Below are 19,922 nucleotides of genomic sequence, written 5' to 3'. Positions count from 1 at the left end.
CACCGAGTTCGTCTGTCTCCCAAGCCAGGGAGGACAGTCGAGTCGAGAGGTGTGATCCTGGTTACAGCAATTAAGAGAGAGCCCTGTTCATCCACTGGCTACCTCTCGCGAAGAATCCCCCTTTCATCTATGTGTTATTCCCTGGTTTATCTCAATACAAACTGTAAGTTACTGAATCCTACTTTATTTTAAGATTGTTTACTGGTTGTGGTCGTATTCAACCGCTCGGCCTCCACAACAATTGGTGGCAGCGTCGGGACGTGGCCATAGAAAAGTCTCGCTATTCTTTTTTTTTTCGCTAGACTTGCCACGTGAATTCCGTTCCGAATTTATTTTTTTCCCCCTCTCTTTATGGCCTAAGCTATCAGTTTTCTCGTGTTGATTGTGTATCTTCAGAGACGCCATTCTTTTTTCTATTTCATATTGGTTTCCTTCTCGCGAAATATTTTTTGCCGCTCGTTCATTGTTCTTATCCTTCACACCCACCAAACATTCTTCTCTCTCCAGCCTCTTTCTTGTCTTACTTTTTTTTTTTCTTTCTCTCTCTCCGCCACCCTCACCCCCTCTCATTGGTTCAATCATTCTCGCTTTCGCGCGTCCACTCCTCTCACTACTATTGTGTGTGAGGGACTTTAATTTCGCGTTAGCAAGGGCAGACGAAAACGGGAGACACGTGGACAGAAAATTAGGAGGGCCGCGTGTGAAGCTAATTTGTTTCGAGTGGTTTTTTGTGTGAAATTTTTTCATTTAAGAAGCTATCTTATGTCTAAACGTCCAAAGCAACAGACAGTTCCGTTTCAGACGATTACAAGAGCAAGTGCCTCTACAGCTCAAGCAACAGCAGGAATGATCCGGCCTTCGTCAAGCCCTTGGTAAGCTCCGGTTGTGTTGGTAAGGAAAAAAGATGGTAGTCATCGATTTTGTATAGATTATAGAAGATTAAATTTAGTCACTAAGAGAGATGTGTACCCGTTGCCATTAATTGATGACGTTTTTTATCGCCTATCGGGCGCTAAATTTTTTTCAAGTCTCGATTTAGCTAGCGGCTATTGGCAGGTTCCAGTGGCAGAAAAAGATCAGTGCAAGACCGCATTTATTACACCAGATGGACTTTACGAATTTCGACGCCTTCCTTTTGGGCTGAATAACGCGCCATCGACCTTCCAGAGATTGATGGATAAAGTGCTGTCGCGTTTGAAATGGCACATGTGTCTCGTCTATTTGAATGATGTGCTGGTTTTTGGCAGGAATTTCCAAGAACATCAAGAACGACTGGAGCTTGTGCTCATGGCACTAGAAAAAGCAGGTTTGACTCTAAACGTAGAAAAATGTGTGTTTGCAACGTCTCGAGTAGAGCATTTAGGTCACGTGATTGATGGAAACGGCATCCGCCCGCATCCGGATAAAGTTCAAGCTCTTGTTAATTTTAAAACGCGTGATGTTAAATCATTACGTGGTTTCTTAGGCCTAGCTTCTTATTTCAGACGCTTCATCCCAGATTTTGCGGCTGTTGCCAGCCCGCTTTACGGTTTACTCAAGAAAAATGCGCCTTGGATTTGGTCGGAGAAGCAGCAGTCGGCCAAACAGAAATTAGTGCAGTATTTGACATCCGCACCCGTCCTGGCCCATTTCAATGAGAAACTCGATGTAGTCATTCAAACTGATGCAAGCAACTTGGGATTAGGTGCCGTGTTACTACAAGATGATGGGGCTGGGCCACGGCCAGTGGCATTTGTAAGTAGAACGCTATCAGACGCGGAATCGCGTTATCATGCGAACGAGCTAGAATGTCTTGCGCTCGTTTGGGCGCTTAAGAAATTTCGTTCATACATTTATGGACGTCGGTTTTTGGTAGAAACGGATAGCTCAGCGGTAAAATGGATGTATACAAAGAAAGAGTTAAGTGGTAAATTTGCAAGATGGATTCTTTCATTACAGGAGTACGATTTTGAGGTACGCCATTTAAAAGGTACAAGTAATGTTATGGCGGATGCTCTCTCTCGCAATCCGGACGGAGAATTGCCGGAATGTGAGACAGATCATGTTATTTGTATTTTGCAAAGTAATAAGCCTTCGGGCTATGCTCCGCATGAATTGGCCTTCCTCCAGCAGGTGGACAGCCAATTGCGTAAAATTTGTTTAGATTTAAGTTACCCAAACCCCGGTAGAAAACCTCATGAGTTTGTTGTACATAAAAAAGTGTTATATAAAAAGAATTCTGGTCCCGGTAGGAAATTTCTTCTTGTTGTCCCCTCCGTTCTTCGTAGGAAAATTCTCAAAAGTTGTCATGATGATTCCCATGCAGGGCATATGGGAAGGGAAAAGACTTTCGCAAGGGTTAGTGAGCGCTATTGGTGGCCTAAAATGTTTGCTAGTGTAAAAAAATGTTTCTTCTTGTATGTACTGTCAATTGCACAAGCATGCCGTTGGTCAAACCGTCAGAAGATTACAACCGATTTCACCGCCAGCTCACGCATTTGAAATGTTAGGCATTGATCATCTGGGTCCTCTTCAAACGACCGATTCCGGAAACAAGCATGTAATTGTGGCGATCGATTATCTGACGAAGTGGGTGGAAGTGGCAGCCGTTCCAGACACGTCAACCAACCACGTCATTCCGTTTATTCAAGATAACATCATCCACCGCCATAGCCATCCGAAAAGGCTCGTAAGTGATCAAGGTCCCGCTTTTTCATCCAAAGAGTTCGACGCTAAAATGACAGAGTGGAGAATCGACCATATTCCGGCTACACCAGAACATCCGCAAACGAACGGGCTGTGTGAGAGGCTGAATAGAACAGCAACATTGGTGATTGCAGCATACCTGAACACGACACACACGGATTGGGACGTGAAACTACAAGGAGCAGCGCTAGCAGTTAACACAGCGAGGCAATCAACAACCGAAACCACCCCTTTCGAGATGGTCTACGGCAGACGTCCAGTGATGGCACAAGAAAATAAGTTTCCGTGGCCACCAGAACGTCCGGAACCATATGCAGTGTTTGTGAAACGAGTGGCTGATCTACGAGAAGCTGCAAGACTCAGAATTATCGAGAAACAACGGAAAGTGAAAGAGCGTGTTGACCGTAGTCGCCGAGTGACTCAGGATTTACGTGTTGGTGAACTTGTACTTGTGAGACGCAAATTAACAAAGAAGGGTAAAACAAAAAAGTTTTTGCCGAAATTTGTTGGTCCGTATCAAGTGGTGAAGAAAGTTTGTGACACGACTTATTTGGTGGAGGACTTGCCCGCAAAGCGGAAGAAAACCAAGTTTAGAAGATTCAACGCTCATGTGTGTCAGATCCGCCGCTTTCACGCTCGTGATGATGTCGAGTGGGAGCAGGGAGACAATGCGGAAGAAGAAGAGGAAAGTTCTGACTCAGAGGAGGAAGGAGAAGTCATCAACAACACGGAAGGGCCGAAGGAGAATTTGCCGTCAGAGACAGTGTGTGAGGAGCAACAGCCAGTCCAGCCGGGAGAGCCGCAGAGAACAAGGGCCGGTAGACAGACTCGAGCACCATGGTGGCACAACGACTACGAACGGCATTGACCACGGCTTGAATTGTGTTTTGTTTTGTTTTTTTGTTGTTTTTTTGGTTTTTTTTTGTTTTTTTTTTCTTGTTTTCATCCGCATTTATTTTTTTCTCATTGTTCATTCATGTGTCTTTCACCTCACCTGCATATCCAAACTCCATCATCATTCCATTTGAAAACGAAGCCATCCGTCTATTTCCGTCCAGTTCTTTATTTCTTTTCTGTCTATGCTATTCATTCTTTTTACAGTGCCACTAAAAGCTGCCATAGGGTAGGGATTTGTTTGGTGTTTTTTTTCTTTTTCTTTTTGTGTTGAAACGTTTTGTCTCTCGAAAGGTGTAGTTGAATGTGAATATGTGTTTCGAATCGTCAAAAGTCAGGAAAGGCCGAATGTTGCGGATTGGCCGCAAGGAGTAGCAGATCGACCGTCAGAGGGACACCACCAAGTTCGTCTGTCTCCCAAGCCAGGGAGGACAGTCGAGTCGAGAGGTGTGATCCTGGTTACAGCAATTAAGAGAGAGCCCTGTTCATCCACTGGCTACCTCTCGCGAAGAATCCCCCTTTCATCTATGTGTTATTCCCTGGTTTATCTCAATACAAACTGTAAGTTACTGAATCCTACTTTATTTTAAGATTGTTTACTGGTTGTGGTCGTATTCAACCGCTCGGCCTCCACAACAGTGCGAGTGGCTGCGATGAGCATCCCACCGTTTCTCCGTTCCTACAGCTCTACCGAATTATGACTCTGTAAACAGAGACCGCCAAATAGAAGAAGAATGCAGAAAGGAGCTTAAGGAAAAAAATGAGCATGAAATGAAAATTGTCGACATAAGTGTTCCACGAGATTTGTCTATGAAGGAGATTTTGGAAGAATAGCAACAGAAGTTGGCAGCAAAGGAAGAAGAGCAGAAATGGACGCTTTCCCGCCATACAGTGTATAACCTCTGCGGCTACCTATTACACGCTAGGTCCCGCTTACTTACCTGCGATGTCTGCTGAGCGACGCTGGAAACAAAAGAAGAACTTTTGCCTGAAGATTTTTATGACCACACCTTAACATCTCTAAAAAATAAAGGGGTTTTGAAATTTTGCACACCTGATATGTTTCAGGTTTTTTATGCAATAGAAATTATTTACAGGGAAAATTGAAAATCTATAACTCTTGCTCGAGATGCGTTTGATCTAATAAGGCGGCGTTCATAAATTATGTAACGCGATTTTAAGTTTTTTTTATTCCTCCCCCCTTTATTGTAACAAATTATAACAAACGTTTGACCCCCCCCCCTAGATTACTACGTAACAGAGGCTGAACCCCCCCCCCTCTTTTTTCAAAAAGCTCTGTCAATTTTGTTGGCAAATCTTTGTCGTTTAATATTGATTTCCACTTTTCGTTGAACTCAGTTTGGCAATTTGATTTTGATTTAGCTGGATAAGCATTTACGTATGCGTTATACAATTCAGAATAAATTTTAGTTTTATCCATTTTCTTGAAGTTTCTAGACCTACAGCAACTAAACAGAGGTCACCCTTCTCTACTTAGACGTTGTAAAGTCGTTTCGCAACACAGCAGCCGTTGGCTGCAAAACGACGAAAGAGTTTTCTCGAATTTTCTTTCTCGGTTTCCTAATAGTTCGGATAGATGGCGACTGAGGCAAATATGGTTTTTCCTTTGTTACGTGACAAAGTCTTGAACCCCCCACCCCCCTTGTCACAATCAGTAACATTTCGTTCAACCCCCTACCCCTCCCCCCTATCGCGTTACATAATTTATGAACGCCGCCTAATTGACAAGTTATCGGAAAGCTTGCAGACTAACCTACCACCCTTGTGCTGTCCCGTACATAGGTCTGATTTGTTTCCTCAATTAGTTATGGATTATTTGAACTTACGTATTCGATTCGACCTAAAGAAATTAAAATCAGATGATAAAGCTAGAAGTGAAACCAAGACTTTGCGTAAAAAATCGAAAGCTGTTACTAAGTAAAACAAAATTTTGCTACAATTCGTGATCAAATACACTGCTTCGATATTAAGTTCCTCTAAGATGCGTTTCAAGTTGAAAAAACCAAAAATCTAATGTAAATGTGTTGCAAAAACAAATTTTTTCTGAAGGTTTCCATATGCCTAGTGTATTTTGTTCGCCGCAGTTATTGCCCAGCGCCGCGTAGAGGCTAAGTCCAGTTTTGTGACGTTTTCATACGCCAGCCTCCCCTGAAGTTCCCCTACCATCAGTCCTTATATACTGTTATGATGTGTCAGATTAATGTTGTCCTCATTCTTCGGCCGAGCGCTAGATGGCGCGAGACTGCACTCAGTTTAGAATATTCCAGGTCACGTGGCGTGACCTGATTGGCTCCTCCCCTTGCCCTATGTTGCCCCTATCCCTGATGTAGTATAAAAGGGGACCCCCCACAGTCAGTTCGGAAGTCGTTGAAGGAAACTCGAAGCGGTCGGAGCTCAGGTCGCTCTATTCCGTGTAAATCCCTTTGTTTGTTTGGGCGCGAAAGCGAATACACTGTGTTACATCGCCGCCATTGGATTATTTCTCTACAATACCATGATTGGAATCGTCAACTATTGGCAACTCTGGCCGGGTGTGTAACTAGAGGGCCTACTTTAACGTAGGCTCTTATTATTAGATTTTGGTAGATCTAGTGTCGGAGACTGCCGACTCAGGGTAAGTTTTCTAGGTATATTTCTTATATACAGTCATGCGTGGAAGTTTCTTTAGCAGGCAAATGGGTCTATATCCTTCTATTTCTTTTTGATGGAGGGGATAGTTTGGTGCCTACCGTACACCTTTATGCTATTCCTATTTCTCTTTCTTTGCAACCCGTGAAAAAGGTGCAACATTAAAAGTAGGAAAATTAACTGAAACGTAGAGGAAGAGAAGAATGGAAAGAAAACGAGGGTATGGTAGGCACCATAGGATCCCTTCCGTCCAAACAAAATGAAAGGATATAGACACATTTGCGGTTGAGGTTTCGACCAGATCCTATTTCGTCCTCTAGCGAGGGATTTCCTAACTAGATGTTGTTTACCCAGTTCCTAGTGGCACCATCTAACGATAGATTTTGAACTATATGTCGTCTAACCGTAGCGGCGCCATCTAGCGATGGATTTTAGAACTTGGGGAAAACCAGATCCTGGTTCGCCATCTTGTGACGGTCTTTTGCACTAGATGTTTCCACTAGTTCCAAGTGGCGCCATCTAGTGATGAATTCCCCACTATTCTAGTTTTGCATCTTTGCACCAGATGTCGTTATATGTATATAAAAACAGCTTATTTATTCCGATCTTACATTAATCTTCTTCGGTCTCTGTTTATTTGTTACGCTAGTCTTGTCATTATTTCTCCGTTTAGATTTTTATTTAATTGTCGTTCTCTGAATCATCAGGTTCGGGTGTTGGAATATCTAACAATTATGGGACTACCCCTTTTCAACTGTTACATTAAGCTGTTTAATTTTTTTTCATTTAGAAAAATTAGGGGCCCTCACTCCGTTCAGGAAGTTCCCGATAGGGTACAGCCTGGACGCCAATTCGCCACACAGAAACCCGGAAACCATTTGCTCTTCCGGAAAAACTGACGACTGAGGCTGTGAGTAATCAAGTAGAGCAAGTTAGTTATATCGATGGGCAAACAGTTTGTTTAAGAAACGTTCAAACTGGACGAACTAGTGTCAAGTTAAACGACATCTAGCGGTAGTAAATTACCTTTGGGAAACAAAAAAATAAAAAAGAAAGAAGCTCCATTCGGATTTTAAATTATAATAAGTATCTTAATCATAGTTAAAAAAGGGATAAAAATCATCAATCATAGGGGAAAAAAATAAAAGATAAAATAAATGAAAAATTTATATAGTTTGGCAACGCTGTGTGAGGTGCAATAGGTGTTACACTCGCTTCCATAAATATGTAGGCCACCGCCCGCGGGTTGTACCGCTTCAAATATACCTTTACGGAATGTTTACTTAAGCTTGTGAAAGGAAGAAAATAAACTTGAGGGATGGGTCAGCAAAACAAAGTTTTTTATTTTAGCGGAAAATTTTTTGTTACAGTGTTTTAGGCAAAGATCAATATTTCGTCCACCCCCCTTCTTCATTTATTACTCATCCCATCATTATTTTGGTTTCATATGTAACCCCTTCCTACTCTATTGTCGAATATACCATAAAGGCGCGCATAAAGGTATTTTTGAAGCGGTACAACCCGCGGGCGGTGGCCTACATATTTATGGAAGCGAGTGTACCTTAATACATATGTAGTGCGACCATGTTGACAGCCTCACACGGCCTGTGGAAAAACTACTCCGTTGCCAGGCGACGCACAAAGCCCCGCCTTGAAAACAACTTCGCGGCCTGATTTTTCCCTATCTTCATGACCGACGCGCCATGTCTCTGAAAAAAAATCTCCCAAAACTTCGAGTCGCTCTTGGATTGTTCCGTGTTCCTTTATCGTTGAGCCGATAATTGACACGACCCCTTCGTTAATCTCCGCGTTATCTCCTCTACAACATGACGTCAAGTTTTGCGCCACAGCGTCTAAAATAAGAAAACGTATAAAAGATACGTACGAGACCCTGAAATCGACTCGAATGGGCCGACTAAACTGCTCCGCACTCCTTCGTCGTTTAGCCGATAAAAACGGGGACTCGACCGGGAGCTGCTGCGTTATTTCCTCTACAAATGGAGACCAATCTCAGCGGCACAGCATCTAAAAAAAAAAAAACGAACGAAAGATTAGTGCGGACACCCCTGAAATCGCCGCGCCATCAGCGCCATCTCTGGGGTAAAGTCTCAGAAAAAGTGTCGGTCGATCCACCGGTCGTTGTAGAAGGGTAGGGGTGCCTGTATCAGGGGGTTGGGAAATGCGAGTTTTGATAGAATCCCTATCGGGAAATTCAATTTTGATTCGAATTCACGTATTTTAAGCAAAATTTGAAATTTGGCCAAAAATGAAAAAGTGGGAAGGGTATAGCCTTCCCACTTTTGTCAAAATCTACCAAAACGACATCTCTTGAAATTCTCCAAAAATCACACGGAATAATCGAAATTGAACGCTGATTTCGATTTAGTAATTGGTTTTCTCGTTAAACCAGCCGTTTCAAAAATTAACGAAACAGTGCTGTTAGCGCAATAACTTAATTTTGGGTTTTTAAGGATTAAATCAAAAACTATAAGACCAATAGGAAAATAAACCTGATTTTCGTGATTTTCATTCAATTTTGATTCGAATTCATGTATTTTAAGCAAAATTTGAAATTTGGCCAAAAAGGAAAAAGTGGGAAGGGTATAGCCTTCCCACTTTTGTCAAAATCTACCAAAAACGACATCTCTTGAAATTCTCCAAAAATCACACGGAATAATCGAAATTGAACGCTGATTTCGATTTAGTTATTGGTTTTCTCGTTAAACCAGCCGTTTCAAAAATTAACGAAACAGTGCTGTTAGCGCAACAACTTAATTTTCGGTTTTTAAGGATTAAATCAAAAACTATAAGACCAATAGGAAAATAAACCTGATTTTCGTGATTTTCATTCAATTTTGATTCGAATTCATGTATTTTAAGCAAAATTTGAAATTTGGCCAAAAATGAAAAAGTGGGAAGGGTATAGCCTTCCCACTTTTGTCAAAATCTACCAAAAACGACATCTCTTGAAATTCTCCAAAAATCACACGGAATAATCGAAATTGAACGCTGATTTCGATTTAGTTATTGGTTTTCTCGTTAAACCAGCCGTTTCAAAAATTAACGAAACAGTGCTGTTAGCGCAACAACTTAATTTAGGGTTTTTAAGGATTAAATCAAAAACTATAAGACCAATAGGAAAATAAACCTGATTTTCGTGATTTTCATTCAATTTTGATTCGAATTCATGTATTTTAAGCAAAATTTGAAATTTGGCCAAAAATGAAAAAGTGGGAAGGGCCTTCCCACTTTTGTCAAAATCTACCAAAAACGACATCTCTTGAAATTCTCCAAAAATCACACGGAATAATCGAAATTGAACGCTGATTTTGATTTAGTTATTGGTTTTCTCGTTAAACCAGCCGTTTCAAAAATTAACGAAACAGTGCTGTTAGCGCAACAACTTAATTTAGGGTTTTTAAGGATTAAATCAAAAACTATAAGACCAATAGGAAAATAAACCTGATTTTCGTGATTTTCATTCAATTTTGATTCGAATTCATGTATTTTAAGCAAAATTTGATTTTTTTTAAAAAGAAAAAGGGGGGAGGGTATAGCCTTCCCACTTTTGTCAAAATCTACCAAAAACGACATCTCTTGAAATTCTCCAAAAATCACACGGAATAATCGAAATTGAACGCTGATTTCGATTTAGTAATTGGTTTTCTCGTTAAACCAGCCGTTTCAAAAATTAACGAAACAGTGCTGTTAGCGCAACAACTTAATTTAGGGTTTTTAAGGATTAAATCAAAAACTATAAGACCAATAGGAAAATAAACCTGATTTTCGTGATTTTCATTCAATTTTGATTCGAATTCATGTATTTTAAGCAAAATTTGAAATTTGGCCAAAAATGAAAAAGTGGGAAGGGTATAGCCTTCCCACTTTTGTCAAAATCTACCAAAAACGACATCTCTTGAAATTCTCCAAAAATCACACGGAATAATCGAAATTGAACGCTGATTTCGATTTAGTAATTGGTTTTCTCGTTAAACCAGCCGTTTCAAAAATTAACGAAACAGTGCTGTTAGCGCAACAACTTAATTTAGGGTTTTTAAGGATTAAATCAAAAACTATAAGACCAATAGGAAAATAAACCTGATTTTCGTGATTTTCATTCAATTTTGATTCGAATTCATGTATTTTAAGCAAAATTTGAAATTTGGCCAAAAATGAAAAAGTGGGAAGGGTATAGCCTTCCCACTTTTGTCAAAATCTACCAAAAACGACATCTCTTGAAATTCTCCAAAAATCACACGGAATAATCGAAATTGAACGCTGATTTCGATTTAGTTATTGGTTTTCTCGTTAAACCAGCCGTTTCAAAAATTAACGAAACAGTGCTGTTAGCGCAACAACTTAATTTAGGGTTTTTAAGGATTAAATCAAAAACTATAAGACCAATAGGAAAATAAACCTGATTTTCGTGATTTTCATTCAATTTTGATTCGAATTCATGTATTTTAAGCAAAATTTGAAATTTGGCCAAAAATGAAAAAGTGGGAAGGGTATAGCCTTCCCACTTTTGTCAAAATCTACCAAAAACGACATCTCTTGAAATTCTCCAAAAATCACACGGAATAATCGAAATTGAACGCTGATTTCGATTTAGTTATTGGTTTTCTCGTTAAACCAGCCGTTTCAAAAATTAACGAAACAGTGCTGTTAGCGCAACAACTTAATTTAGGGTTTTTAAGGATTAAATCAAAAACTATAAGACCAATAGGAAAATAAACCTGATTTTCGTGATTTTCATTCAATTTTGATTCGAATTCATGTATTTTAAGCAAAATTTGAAATTTGGCCAAAAATGAAAAAGTGGGAAGGGTATAGCCTTCCCACTTTTGTCAAAATCTACCAAAAACGACATCTCTTGAAATTCTCCAAAAATCACACGGAATAATCGAAATTGAACGCTGATTTCGATTTAGTTATTGGTTTTCTCGTTAAACCAGCCGTTTCAAAAATTAACGAAACAGTGCTGTTAGCGCAACAACTTAATTTTGGGTTTTTAAGGATTAAATCAAAAACTATAAGACCAATAGGAAAATAAACCTGATTTTCGTGATTTTCATTCAATTTTGATTCGAATTCATGTATTTTAAGCAAAATTTGAAATTTGGCCAAAAATGAAAAAGTGGGAAGGGTATAGCCTTCCCACTTTTGTCAAAATCTACCAAAAACGACATCTCTTGAAATTCTCCAAAAATCACACGGAATAATCGAAATTGAACGCTGATTTCGATTTAGTTATTGGTTTTCTCGTTAAACCAGCCGTTTCAAAAATTAACGAAACAGTGCTGTTAGCGCAACAACTTAATTTAGGGTTTTTAAGGATTAAATCAAAAACTATAAGACCAATAGGAAAATAAACCTGATTTTCGTGATTTTCATTCATTTTTGATTCGAATTCATGTATTTTAAGCAAAATTTGAAATTTGGCCAAAAATGAAAAAGTGGGAAGGGTATAGCCTTCCCACTTTTGTCAAAATCTACCAAAAACGACATCTCTTGAAATTCTCCAAAAATCACACGGAATAATCGAAATTGAACGCTGATTTCGATTTAGTAATTGGTTTTCTCGTTAAACCAGCCGTTTCAAAAATTAACGAAACAGTGCTGTTAGCGCAACAACTTAATTTAGGGTTTTTAAGGATTAAATCAAAAACTATAAGACCAATAGGAAAATAAACCTGATTTTCGTGATTTTCATTCAATTTTGATTCGAATTCATGTATAGAGGCAATTCACATCGCGGTTTCGCGTGTCAATTGTTTCGATGTCCGCCATTTTCTCTGGTTGTTTATGTCATGTTTTGCGTTGTTTGTATTGGCTGAAAGTGTTATTTCCCAATACAAAGTGGATTTTGTGAATCAGTGTTTAATTTTTTTTAATTTTTTTTTGTGTCAGTTAATTGCTACGTATCTTGGTTAGTATGTGTAGCAATTTCTGTTTCCAGATCACATTTCTTGTATTTTTTAAAAAATCTTTTCTGTAGGGCTGTCATGGGTTTTCAATATTGTTGTGCCCCGGGTTGCAAAAACAAATAACATTAGAGTTTGTAATGCACATTTTGCTCTAGGTAAGTCTCGACAAATTTATTAATAGTGAATGTGTCTATCTAATTCTTCTATTTGAAATCACACAGGAAAACCTTTTTAGTACACTGGAGAAACACACCCAGACTGGGCCCCATCCCTGAATCTTGACAAAGTGTATGTTAACGCTAAGTCAGCCATGGATAGAGAGTCAAGAAGAGTAATTTTAAATGTTCAAGAGGTAATACAAATTATGAAGTATAATTTATTCATACATTATGACAACAAAAAGTTATATGTTATAGTAATGTTACAAATAAACAAATGAAGAGTAATAACCTTCGCTTTCATCAACAAATTTTTGTTTAAAAGACTGATTGCACAAAATGATCCAATTCCCTCATCAATAAATCTCTTGTAGGTCTCAAGGCCCTTGTAAGCCTTTAAATCTTCATGCGTGTATGGAGACTTGGAACACAGCAGGTAATTTACCAAATCAAGATTGGTTACCAGTAGCATTTTTCCTGCGATGCTAAGTCCATTGCACCAATACTCTTCGTGAATTGTATAGGGGCAATCACAACCTACTATTAATAGTTTTGCTGCATACTTACGTTTATCTTCTGACAGCCCTACAGAAAAGATTTTTTTAAAAATACAAGAAATGTGATCTGGAAACAGAAATTGCTACACATACTAACTAAGATACGTAGCAATTAACTGACACAAAAAAAAATTAAAAAAAATTAAACACTGATTCACAAAATCCACTTTGTATTGGGAAATAACACTTTCAGCCAATACAGACAACGCAAAACATGACATAAACAACCAGAGAAAATGGCGGACATCGAAACAATTGACACGCGAAACCGCGATGTGAATTGCCTCTATTTTAAGCAAAATTTGAAATTTGGCCAAAAATGAAAAAGTGGGAAGGGTATAGCCTTCCCACTTTTGTCAAAATCTACCAAAAACGACATCACTTGAAATTCTCCAAAAATCACACGGAATAATCGAAATTGAACGCTGATTTCGATTTAGTTATTGGTTTTCTCGTTAAACCAGCCGTTTCAAAAATTAACGAAACAGTGCTGTTAGCGCAACAACTTAATTTAGGGTTTTTAAGGATTAAATCAAAAACTATAAGACCAATAGGAAAATAAACCTGATTTTCGTGATTTTCATTCAATTTTGATTCGAATTCATGTATTTTAAGCAAAATTTGAAATTTGGCCAAAAATGAAAAAGTGGGAAGGGTATAGCCTTCCCACTTTTGTCAAAATCTACCAAAAACGACATCTCTTGAAATTCTCCAAAAATCACACGGAATAATCGAAATTGAACGCTGATTTCGATTTAGTTATTGGTTTTCTCGTTAAACCAGCCGTTTCAAAAATTAACGAAACAGTGCTGTTAGCGCAACAACTTAATTTAGGGTTTTTAAGGATTAAATCAAAAACTATAAGCCTGATTTTCGTGATTTTCATTCAATTTTGATTCGAATTCATGTATTTTAAGCAAAATTTGAAATTTGGCCAAAAATGAAAAAGTGGGAAGGGTATAGCCTTCCCACTTTTGTCAAAATCTACCAAAAACGACATCTCTTGAAATTCTCCAAAAATCACACGGAATAATCGAAATTGAACGCTGATTTCGATTTAGTTATTGGTTTTCTCGTTAAATCAGCCGTTTCAAAAATTAACGAAACAGTGCTGTTAGCGCAACAACTTAATTTAGGGTTTTTAAGGATTAAATCAAAAACTATAAGCCTGATTTTCGTGATTTTCATTCAATTTTGATTCGAATTCATGTATTTTAAGCAAAATTTGAAATTTGGTCAAAAATGAAAAAGTGGGAAGGGTATAGCCTTCCCACTTTTGTCAAAATCTACCAAAAACGACATCTCTTGAAATTCTCCAAAAATCACACGGAATAATCGAAATTGAACGCTGATTTCGATTTAGTTATTGGTTTTCTCGTTAAACCAGCCGTTTCAAAAATTAACGAAACAGTGCTGTTAGCGCAACAACTTAATTTTGGGTTTTTAAGGATTAAATCAAAAACTATAAGACCAATAGGAAAATAAACCTGATTTTCGTGATTTTCATTCAATTTTGATTCGAATTCATGTATTTTAAGCAAAATTTGAAATTTGGCCAAAAATGAAAAAGTGGGAAGGGTATAGCCTTCCCACTTTTGTCAAAATCTACCAAAAACGACATCTCTTGAAATTCTCCAAAAATCACACGGAATAATCGAAATTGAACGCTGATTTCGATTTAGTTATTGGTTTTCTCGTTAAACCAGCCGTTTCAAAAATTAACGAAACAGTGCTGTTAGCGCAACAACTTAATTTTGGGTTTTTAAGGATTAAATCAAAAACTATAAGACCGATAGGAAAATAAACCTGATTTTCGTGATTTTCATTCAATTTTGATTCGAATTCATGTATTTTAAGCAAAATTTGAAATTTGGGGTCAAAAATGAAAAAGTGGGAAGGGTATAGCCTTCCCACTTTTGTCAAAATCTACCAAAAACGACATCTCTTGAAATTCTCCAAAAATCACACGGAATAATCGAAATTGAACGCTGATTTCGATTTAGTGATTGGTTTTCTCGTTAAACCAGCCGTTTCAAAAATTAACGAAACAGTGCTGTTAGCGCAACAACTTAATTTAGGGTTTTTAAGGATTAAATCAAAAACTATAAGACCAATAGGAAAATAAACCTGATTTTCGTGATTTTCATTCAATTTTGATTCGAATTCATGTATTTTAAGCAAAATTTGAAATTTGGCCAAAAATGAAAAAGTGGGAAGGGTATAGCCTTCCCACTTTTGTCAAAATCTACCAAAAACGACATCTCTTGAAATTCTCCAAAAATCACACGGAATAATCGAAATTGAACGCTGATTTCGATTTAGTTATTGGTTTTCTCGTTAAACCAGCCGTTTCAAAAATTAACGAAACAGTGCTGTTAGCGCAACAACTTAATTTTGGGTTTTTAAGGATTAAATCAAAAACTATAAGACCAATAGGAAAATAAACCTGATTTTCGTGATTTTCATTCAATTTTGATTCGAATTCATGTATTTTAAGCAAAATTTGAAATTTGGCCAAAAATGAAAAAGTGGGAAGGGTATAGCCTTCCCACTTTTGTCAAAATCTACCAAAAACGACATCTCTTGAAATTCTCCAAAAATCACACGGAATAATCGAAATTGAACGCTGATTTCGATTTAGTTATTGGTTTTCTCGTTAAACCAGCCGTTTCAAAAATTAACGAAACAGTGCTGTTAGCGCAACAACTTAATTTTGGGTTTTTAAGGATTAAATCAAAAACTATAAGACCGATAGGAAAATAAACCTGATTTTCGTGATTTTCATTCAATTTTGATTCGAATTCATGTATTTTAAGCAAAATTTGAAATTTGGCCAAAAATGAAAAAGTGGGAAGGGTATAGCCTTCCCACTTTTGTCAAAATCTACCAAAAACGACATCTCTTGAAATTCTCCAAAAATCACACGGAATAATCGAAATTGAACGCTGATTTCGATTTAGTGATTGGTTTTCTCGTTAAACCAGCCGTTTCAAAAATTAACGAAACAGTGCTGTTAGCGCAACAACTTAATTTAGGGTTTTTAAGGATTAAATCAAAAACTATAAGACCAATAGGAAAATAAACCTGATTTTCGTGATTTTCATTCAATTTTGATTCGAATTCATGTATTTTAAGCAAAATTTGAAATTTGGCCAAAAATGAAAAAGTGGGAAGGGTATAGCCTTCCCACTTTTGTCAAAATCTACCAAAAACGACATCTCTTGAAATTCTCCAAAAATCACACGGAATAATCGAAATTGAACGCTGATTTCGATTTAGTTATTGGTTTTCTCGTTAAACCAGCCGTTTCAAAAATTAACGAAACAGTGCTGTTAGCGCAACAACTTAATTTTGGGTTTTTAAGGATTAAATCAAAAACTATAAGACCAATAGGAAAATAAACCTGATTTTCGTGATTTTCATTCAATTTTGATTCGAATTCATGTATTTTAAGCAAAATTTGAAATTTGGCCAAAAATGAAAAAGTGGGAAGGGTATAGCCTTCCCACTTTTGTCAAAATCTACCAAAAACGACATCTCTTGAAATTCTCCAAAAATCACACGGAATAATCGAAATTGAACGCTGATTTCGATTTAGTTATTGGTGTTCTCGTTAAACCAGCCGTTTTCAAAAATTAACGAAACAGTGCTGTTAGCGCAACAACTTAATTTTGGGTTTTTAAGGATTAAATCAAAAACTATAAGACCAATAGGAAAATAAACCTGATTTTCGTGATTTTCATTCAATTTTGATTCGAATTCATGTATTTTAAGCAAAATTTGAAATTTGGCCAAAAATGAAAAAGTGGGAAGGGTATAGCCTTCCCACTTTTGTCAAAATCTACCAAAAACGACATCTCTTGAAATTCTCCAAAAATCACACGGAATAATCGAAATTGAACGCTGATTTCGATTTAGTTATTGGTTTTCTCGTTAAACCAGCCGTTTCAAAAATTAACGAAACAGTGCTGTTAGCGCAACAACTTAATTTTGGGTTTTTAAGGATTAAATCAAAAACTATAAGACCAATAGGAAAATAAACCTGATTTTCGTGATTTTCATTCAATTTTGATTCGAATTCATGTATTTTAAGCAAAATTTGAAATTTGGCCAAAAATGAAAAAGTGGGAAGGGTATAGCCTTCCCAAGGCAAGGTGCAAAATTATAATTAGCAAGGTGTGTGCAAAAGCAGAATCCTTGTGGTTGGCATGAAGATATGGCAAATTTATATCTAGTCGAAGAAAAACCATGGATATAAATTTAAAAATAACAGTAATTAAAATGCAACATGTGATAAACAAAAGATACGCTCAAAAAGTCTAAACTATTCTCAGATAGAATGTGTTGTTTACCGCTGACTAATTATATTGTTGCAATTGCACTGTTTGTTTGTCTCGAGTCACATGTAACTCATTCCACGGTTGGAGATGCAAGATTAATTGTTGAAGGAAAAAATACTGCTAAAACAAAACAAAGTCCTTGAGGCACTCAAGGACTTCACCTAAGCTGCCAACAAAGTGAGACATTATGGCATGACTAATTGGATAATGCCTTAAATACCTTTATTAATCAATACGCTCACCAACGGAGCTTTGTTATTGTGCAACGCTCATCGAGGTGCAAACACGCGTACACTTCCAACGTGCGTGTCAAGATCTCGTCAAGTTGTCATTCATTAACTATACAATGCTGATCGAAATCGGCCTAACAATCGATCGATAAATTCAATATGTTGTAGACTCCTCTTCCCTTGAAGGCGTCGTCTATCGAAATCGCTACATGGCAGTACAAGTTGTTTATTTATTTGCTAAATAAACGGACAACTATTAAAAAGTGGATCAAACGGCGTTCCGTAGTTGCCCATTTTTATGTAGACGACCATGATCGAAACAATGGAGCTCACACGGCCTGTGAAAAAACCTGTCCGTTGCCGGGCGACGCACAAAGCCTCGCCTTGAAAAATAACTTCGCGGCCTGATTTTTCCCTATCTTCATGACCGACGCGCCATCTCTCTGAAAAAAAATCTCCAGAAATGTCGAGTCGCTCTTAGATTGCTCCGCATTCCTTTATTGTTGAGCCGATAATTGACAGGACCCCTTCGTTAATCTCCGCGTTATCTCCTCTACAACACGACGTCAAGTTTTGCGACGCAGCATCTAAAATAAGAAAACGTATAAAGGATACGTCCGAGACCCTGAAATCGACTCGAGTTGGCTGACTAAACTGCTCCACACTCCTTCGTCGTTCAGCCGATAAAAACGGGGACTCGACCGGGAGCTGCTGCGTTATTTCCTCTACAAAAGGAGACCAATCTCAGCGGCACAGCATCTAAAATAAAAAAACGAACGAAAGATTAGTGTAGACACCCCTGAAATCGCCGCGCCATCAGCGCCATCTCTGGGGTAAAGTCTCAGAAAAAGTGTCGGTCGATCCACCGGTCGTTGTAGAAGGGTAGGGGTGCCTGTATCAGGGGGTTGGGAAATGCGAGTTTTGATAGAATCCCTATCGGGAAATTTAGATTTTGATCATTACACAATAAATATTTGTATGTCATGTAATGTAAGTATTTAGTTTTCGAATTAAACTTGTGTTAATTTTCATTTAGTATTTGATGCCAAACAAAAGCTATGGAACAAAACTTTTCTAGGGGCCCTCACTCCGTTCAGGAAGTTCCCGATAGGGTACGGCCTGGTCGCCCATTCGCCATAATATCTCGGAAACCGTTTGCTCTTCCGGCAAAACAGACTCCGTATACATGTCCTATGAGGCGTGCGCTGATCATCAACGACTTCATCCCGCCTTCCCACTTTTGTCAAAATCGGCCAAAAACGACATCTCATGAAATTCTCCAAAAATCAGACGGCATAACCGAAATTGAACGCTGATTTCGATTTAGTCATTGGTTTTCTCGTGAAACTAGCCGTTATAAAATTAACGAAAACAGTGCTGTTGGCGCACCAACTTAGTTTATGGTTTTAAACGTTTAAATAAAAAACTAAAAGACCGATAGAAAAATAAACCTGATTTCCGTGATTTTCATTCAATTCTGAATCTAAATCATGTATTTTAAGCCAAATTTGAAATTTGGTCAAAAATGAAAAAGTGGGAAGGGTATAGCCTTTCCACTTTTGTCAAAATCGGCCAAAAATGACATCTCTTGAAATTCTTCAGAAATCAGACGGCATAATCGAAATTGAACGCTGATTTCGATTTAGTCATTGGTTTTCTCTTTAGACTAGCCGTTTAAAAAATTAACGAAACTGTTAGCGCACCAACTTCATTTATGGTTTTTAACATGTAAATGAAAAACTATAAGACCAATAGAAAAGTAAACCTGATTTCCGTGATTTTCATTCAATTCTGAATCTAAATCATGTTTTTTAAGCCAAATTTGAAATTTGGTCAAAAATGAAAAAGTGGGAAGGGTATAGCCTTTCCACTTTTGTCAAAATCGGCCAAAAATGACATCTCTTGAAATTCTCCAGAAATCAGACGGTATAATCGAAATTGAACGCTGATTTCGATTTAGTCATTGGTTTTCTCTTTAGACTAGCCGTTTAAAAAATTAACGAAAACAGTTCTGTTAGCGCACCAACTTCATTTATGGTTTTTAACATGTAATTGAAAAACTATAAGACCAAGAGAAAAATTAACCTGATTTCCGTGATTTTCATTCAATTCTGAATCTAAATCATGTATTTTAAGCCAAATTTGAAATTTGGTCAAAAATGAAAAAGTGGGAAGGGTATAGCCTTTCCACTTTTGTCAAAATCGGCCAAAAATGACATCTCTTGAAATTCTCCAGAAATCAGACGGTATAATCGAAATTGAACGCTGATTTCGATTTAGTCATTGGTTTTCTCTTTAGACTAGCCGTTTAAAAAATTAACGAAACTGTTAGCGCACCAACTTCATTTATGGTTTTTAACATCTAAATGAAAAACTATAAGACCAATAGAAAAGTAAACCTGATTTCCGTGATTTTCATTCAATTCTGAATCTAAATCATGTATTTTAAGCCAAATTTGAAATTTGGTCAAAAATGAAAAAG

At 37.6% G+C, this 19,922-nt stretch overlaps 2 long non-coding RNA genes across 2 annotated transcripts; one reads left to right on the top strand and one right to left on the bottom strand.

Moving 5' to 3' along the window:
* The first annotated feature begins 12,447 nt into the window (after nucleotides 1–12,447).
* Nucleotides 12,448–12,953, top strand: LOC123469710. Its single transcript, XR_006643026.1, has 2 exons — nucleotides 12,448–12,507; nucleotides 12,688–12,953. It is a non-coding gene; the product is annotated as an uncharacterized LOC123469710 (long non-coding RNA).
* A 4,025-nt stretch (nucleotides 12,954–16,978) lies between these two features.
* LOC123469709 lies at nucleotides 16,979–17,607 on the bottom strand. The gene is made up of 3 exons (XR_006643025.1): nucleotides 17,431–17,607; nucleotides 17,223–17,371; nucleotides 16,979–17,101 (listed from the first exon to the last, which is right to left on the bottom strand). It is a non-coding gene; the product is annotated as an uncharacterized LOC123469709 (long non-coding RNA).
* Between the last annotated feature and the right edge of the window lie 2,315 nt (nucleotides 17,608–19,922).

This window comes from Daphnia magna, linkage group LG2, assembly GCF_020631705.1.
Source record: "Daphnia magna isolate NIES linkage group LG2, ASM2063170v1.1, whole genome shotgun sequence".
Taxonomy (NCBI): domain Eukaryota; kingdom Metazoa; phylum Arthropoda; class Branchiopoda; order Diplostraca; family Daphniidae; genus Daphnia; species Daphnia magna.
The sequence above is the reverse complement of the archived record's forward strand: the minus strand, read 5'-3'. Positions and strand labels throughout refer to the sequence as shown.